General features: G+C 43.4%; 2 pseudogenes; one reads left to right on the top strand and one right to left on the bottom strand.

Annotated features, from left to right (window-relative positions):
* Positions 1-739: 739 nt before the first annotated feature.
* Positions 740-1240, bottom strand: LOC101579339 (annotated as a pseudogene).
* A 4375-nt stretch (positions 1241-5615) lies between these two features.
* On the top strand, positions 5616-6236 carry LOC101578948 (annotated as a pseudogene).
* The last annotated feature ends 135 nt before the right edge of the window (positions 6237-6371 follow it).

The following is a 6371-nucleotide window of genomic DNA, read 5'->3' as shown; positions in this document are numbered from 1 at the left end:
TATGGCCCTTTTCCTTACAGGAGGGGCACAGAGACAATTTTTAAAGGAAAAGAAGTGATTTAGGGGAACTCAGTGGTGTTAGACACTGGCCTGGGCTACAAAATGAGCACAAGGCCAGCCTAAACTGCATGGTAAGACCCTGTCTCCAAAAGACCAAAAATGTAATAATAACCTGACATGCTTTAGCAATTACAAAACCATGATTTTGACACATGGCGATTTAGAAGTTAAGCAAATGTGAAATGCTAAAAAATGTGAACAGCTGCTCTTCTGCTTCAGTGTTGTTTTGAGAGTGGTGCAAAACCCAGGGAATGACTATTTCTTTAGCATAACCAGCCCATGATACAGTGTGTAGAGTCATAAAGTACAAATCCAAGGAAGGTGGTACATTTACTAAGTTACAAAACTTAGTAAGTGTTATACTTTTTTTTCTATTTGTTTTTTATGTATTTGGTACAGGGTGTCACTACGCAGCAGCTCGGTAGTGATCCTCTTGTCCCAACCTCTCCAGCACTGGGATTACAGACCTGCACCACCATGCCTGGTCTTGGTGGCCGGCTTGGCGTGGGGCCTGCGTGGCATATGGTGCTGGAGATTGAACCCAGGTCCTTGCACTTTTCTGGCAGGTGCTTAGACCATCAAGCTACCTCCCTGGCCCTATTTGTATTTTTTAAATAATACATGTACTGTCAGACTGGAGAAACCTGGGGGGCCCTGGTGCTGTGTACCACTTTCTTCATCATTTCTCTACAAATGCTGCCGCTGCCATTCTGCTTCCCCTTGCTGAAGCTGCCAACTCTTCAGTATCAGTATTTAATTTATATATTACCCATTTCATGGCTTCTTGGCCTTTATTAGCACTTGAAGATGTCAGCCCTTCAAGGGAACTGCTGCAGCTGATGCCTTTCACCTTCTGGAGTCAAGATAGTTTTTCCTGGCTCCTAAGGACGTGGTTTGCATAGAAGTCTCTCACCTACTGAAATAGTCGATTTTAGTCCATTGTCCACAGGAGCAACTACAGAATATTCTTGCACCTATGTTTTGATTCTTGCTGCACCAATAATACATGTCACAGTGGAATGCAGTCCCCACTGTGCTGAGGCTGTGGCTGTGCTGCTTCCCAGAGGGATCTGAATGTCTGTCCAGCCAAACTCGGGCTCATTGAATTTGGGTATTTCAAAGCTGTTGTCACAGTTCCCCATGGGTAGTCAAATACATGCCCCAAAGTCCAGATCTTCATGGTGTCAGCAGCCCCAGGAACAGCAAGGCACAAAAGGACTTGGGCCCTGCCCTACACAATGGCCAGAAGAAAGAAAACCTGTCAAAACCTGAGAAAAGTATTAATGACCATTGACCTTCACTATTAACCAAAATATGAGGAGCAGGTCAGATTTCCACCCTTGTACAGTAGCACTGGGGTTTTGTTTTTTGAAAAGAAATCTCAATTCTTCCATAGGCTCATAGGAATAGCACTCTCTTTGATCTCAGATATTGAACTTTTTGAAGGGATATCTAAACCTCCTCACTGGAGACTTTATATATCTCTTCTTAGCTAGAAAATTGAGTCTATAGAGTGTTAAAATTTAATTTCTGAGTTGAGCTACAAACTAGAATATCATCCACATACTGTACAATGGCTCCCTATTTAAGCTACAAGTTTCTTAAAGACCGTCAAGCTATAATGGATGAGTATAACGGATGACACAGGCAGAGACTGCATGACAGGTTTTTATGAAAGCAATGAGGAACAAGGTTTAATTCTAGGTAAAAGGAGGCAGACAGGAGGGCAAAAAGACCATCCATGGGGAACAAAGAAAAGCAGGCTACTTTACAGGGTCCTGAAAGAAGGAATGGACATTAGGTGAGAAAGTCTAACCAAGTCTCTGTGGTCCAAGTCCTCAGAGTGTCCTGTGTGAATGTACAGGTGTTAGCAGATGTCTTGGTGCTAGGAAGATTCCATGCTGTGCCTTAGCTCTTCTTTTACAACATCCAGTGTTTGACAAGAGCAACAGCACCAGTGCTGAGCTGGGTTTTCTCTGAGAACAATGTCACTGCGGACAGACAAGTTGGGTGCTGGCAAAGTCCTGCCCAAGTGGAGTCTGACAGCGAGGGCTGTCTCCACATCTTTGTGGGAGAACTGTCCAAGTATACTGCTGCCTTTCTTTGTAGTGGGATTTTCTCATTCATCAGCAAACAGAAACTGGGAGTCTGGACTTGGGGGAATGTATAAAAATGTATCTTTTATTTTTTAATGAATTTTATTGAGAAACAAATAGCAATGAGACAATTTCAAAACTGATTAGTAGGATGGTTTCAATAATACATTGCATATTGTTATCTTCATAGTGGTTATTCATAGTACAAGATGCAGACATGATATCCTGTCCAAACCTTATTAGTACAAATCTTTCTTCTCATTGAGTTAAGAGACAGTAACTGTATATCTATCCTATTTTGTATATACAGATACAAAATGGTCCCTCATTTGTATCCCCTTTTTTGTTTAGTTTTGTCAGAGATGGGTGTTCCATTTCCATTTAAATATTGTAGGTGCATAAATTCAGCAAAATAATCCGATATAGTCCAGTAGTCCATAATAGTAGTGGGTTATCTGTAGGACTGGCAATGTCAGAAGTTGTTGAGACAACTTGAGAAAAATGTATCTCTTAAATCTGAGGCTGAGGGCTGGCGAGATAGCTCAGTAGAATAAGCACTTGCCTGGCAAGCAAAAGGTCCTGAGTTTAATGCCTGATACCACAAAAATAAATAAACAAACAAACAAACCAATCAATCAATCTGAGGCCAAGAACCAATTAGTATTGTCTGGAATTTGGGAGAGAATTGTATCTGCTTCTGTCACTAAAGGGTGGATTAGGATGATAGCCTTATTAATGCAGTGGAAGTCATGTACCATCCTGCATTCTCTTGAGTGCTTTACCACAGGGAGACGAGGACTATTGCAAGAGGACAGGCAAGGCTTCCAAAGAAACCTACGAGAGGCCAGAGGCTTTTTTGAGCCTCTTCCTTGATTGGATATTGCTTTTTGTTAGGAAATCAGCTGGGGTCTTTTAGTCTTACAACTACTAGCATAGTAGAATTTGCCCTACTAGCATCCCCTTGACCAAAACACAAGCTAAGAAAAATCCATTTACAAACTAGGGTACTTGGAGTAAAAGTGAAGAGTAGGGGAGAAATGACAGAGCAAACTTGAGCCCAGTAAAAGAGGAAAAAGCAAGAGAAAAGAACACCCTGGAGAAAGCAGAGCGGGCTATCATGAGGAAAGCCACCGTAGCAAGCTCTTCATGGCTGCCTCTTCTTTTATGCTGTCCAAATCTCAAAGAAACATGCAAGAACTTATACAAGGAAAGACAAGATTCAGAGAAAAGTAAAGGGGCTGGTGAGATGGCTCAGTGGTCTAAAGCACCTACTTAGAACAAGCTTAGCAAAGCACAGGGACCGCGGTTCAATCCCCCAGCACCACATGCCAGCCAGCCCCGCCCCCTGGTGGGCTGAGCTGGACACACACACACACACACACACACACACATAAATTTTTTTTAAAAAAGAGAGAGAGAAAAGTAAAGACCACCAGGCTTGTGGAAAGGCAATGTGGCATAAAATTTATTGTGCCTGAGTGAAGGGCAGACAGAAGGTAAAGAGGCTGTTGTAGCTTCCAGAGGAAAAGGAGCCTTTTTACAGGGCTTGGACAAAGGGAGTCAAGTGGAGAGATCAGATAAGGGACTCAGGTGACGAGGTCGGAACAAACATCCTGATCAAAGTTCTCCAGGGCCTCAGTAGTCAGAGTCCTCAGGGTACCTGGTGTAAATGTATGGACATCCTGGTGCTTGGGAGATTCAACACTCTGTATTATCTTCTCTCTATGACGTCCTGTCCTGTGTTTACTGAGAGCAGTAATGCCAGTGTCGGGCTGGGTTTCCTCTGAGAACAATGCTGCTGCTCACAACCAGGTTGGGTGCTGGGACAGTGATGTCCAAGTGAGACTGAAAACTTCCACATCCGGGTCCTGAGAGCCAGTGCTGGCATCCCATGTCTCATGCTGATGTCAGGTCTGAGCTATCCCATGCTTGAGTTCTCCAAAGGAGTCCAGGTGCAGGATTTGGGGAACTGTTCTGAGTGTGTGTTCTGGGACCTTGTAATTAACAGGTCACGCCTACTTCCCCAGCCATCTTTCCTTGCCCTAATCTCCTATGTCAGCCATAGTCCCTCCCTCCAGCTGCCCTCTCTCTCTTTCTCATCCCTGGTAATTCCTTTCTCTGTGGATTTGCTATTCTGGGCATCTCATAGTCACAGTCATGTAGTATGTGAACTTTGGCATCTGGTTTCATTGACAATTTTTTTCTAGGCTCATCTTGTTGGAACTATTAGCACTTTTTATTCCATTTTTATGGCTGAATAATATTCCATTGTATGGCTATAACCCATTTTGTTTATCTACCCATTCATTAGCTGATAGACACTTGAACTATTTCCATTGTTGGGTCAATCTGGATAATGCTGCTGTGAACACTCAGGTACAAGTATTTGTTTGAATTTTTTTTAGTTTTCTTTAGTACAGACTTGGGTTAGAAAGGCTGTTCACTATGGTAACTCCTTTTATTACTGTTTTGTTTTGAAAGAGGATCACACTATATAGTTCAGGCTGGCCTTGAACTCATCATCCACCTGCTTCAGCCTCCCAAATACTGGGATAACAGTTCTGGGATTGGACCCCAGGGGTCTTACATGCTAAGCAAGCAATCTGCCACAGAGCTATATTCTCAAGATAATTAATTGTGTTTAACTTTTAAATACCTAGTCCTTCCTTTTAGTAGCACAATCTAAACTATTTAAGAAGCATTTTTGGGTCAGGGAGATAGCTCAGTAGAGTAAGTGCTTGCCTGGCAAGCGCAGAGTCCTGAGTTCAATCCCCAGTACTGAAGGAAGAAAAAAAAAAAAAAAAAGAAGCATTTCTTCGGCTGGCCAGATAGCTCAGTGGACTAAAGGGCCTGCTTAGGCAGACGCAGGGGCTGGGGGTTTGATTCCCCCACTTGCCATACCAGCCCCACCCCAGGGTGCACTGTGACTGGGTGTGATAGCATGCACCCGCAAGCCCAGCTCTTGGGAGGCTGAAAACAGGAGGATCGCTATGAGTCTGATCTGTATAGTAAGATCCTGTAGACCCTTGGTTTTGGGGGGGGGGGGTTTGTCTGTTTGTTTGTATTTTAGGGAAGGAATGTAGATCCTGTAGGTCCTGTACTAAATACATTAAAAAAAAAAAAAAAAGCATTTCTTGTCTTATGAAACTTCAAAGTGAAGACAACAGAAAAAAACTTTTTTTTTATACAGTCTTGCTATATCATGGGCCTTGAACTCACTATGTAGCCTAGACTAACCTCAAACTCACAGCAATCCTCCTGCCACATGCTACAATTACAGGTATGTGCCCACCATCCTCAGCCTCCTTAGTTTTTAATTTTAAAAACAGCTGGGGCAGGAAGCAGAGATGCAAGTGCCTGTATCTTCGGGAATTGAGGTAGTGGTTTTACTGTCCTCTCTCCAGGGCAAGTGAGAATGACGCCTCTGGCTGTCCAGGACAGTGTCAGATCCCTGTGAAGATGGTGTTGCTAACGACAATTGCAGTCGGGATCCTGCTGGCCGCATCAATACAGGAGGACAAACAGTCTGGCTGGGACCTTAGTATCAGAATCAGGCTAAGCATCTCTTCTGAAAGTTGGATGAATGGTCTTCTACAAGATGCACCTTGGAAGCAGGGGCCATGACTTTTCATTACATTATTGAGCGGGGTGGGGGTGCTATTTGGTTTTGTGTGAAGCTGCCTTCCCTAAAAAGTTGGCTTTTGCCTACCTAGAATATTTACATTCAGAATTTGATGAACAGCATGGGAAGAAGGTGCCTACCATATCTAGACCATATTCCTTTATTGAATTTGATACCTTCATTCAGAAAACAAAGAAGCTTTACACTGACAGTCGTGCGCGGAGAAACCTAGGCTCCATCAACACTGAGTTACAAGATGTGCAGAGGATCATGGTGGCCAGCATGGAGGAGGAGTGGCAAAGGTGGTGGATTCAAAGGCTAGCAATATGTCCAGTCTGTCCAAGAAACACCGCCAGGACGCGAAGTACTTGAACATGTGTTCCACTTATACCCAACTGGCAGCTGTAGCTGTATTTTTCATCATGTTAATAGTGTATGTGCAATTCTGGTGGATGTGAACACAGTTACTGGTAAGGGAGAACATAGAACCTGGCAGGTATATTTTCCAGGAAGCTGAGCTCACAGGGATATGTATTGGAACCCAGGTGGAACTTCTGCCTCTAAAGACCTTGCAAGAAAAAGACACATCCTAA

This window comes from Octodon degus, unplaced genomic scaffold (genome assembly GCF_000260255.1).
Source record: "Octodon degus isolate 3935 unplaced genomic scaffold, OctDeg1.0 scaffold00111, whole genome shotgun sequence".
NCBI lineage: Eukaryota > Metazoa > Chordata > Mammalia > Rodentia > Octodontidae > Octodon > Octodon degus.
Note: the sequence above shows the minus strand (reverse complement) of the source record. Positions and strands in the feature narration are given on the sequence as shown.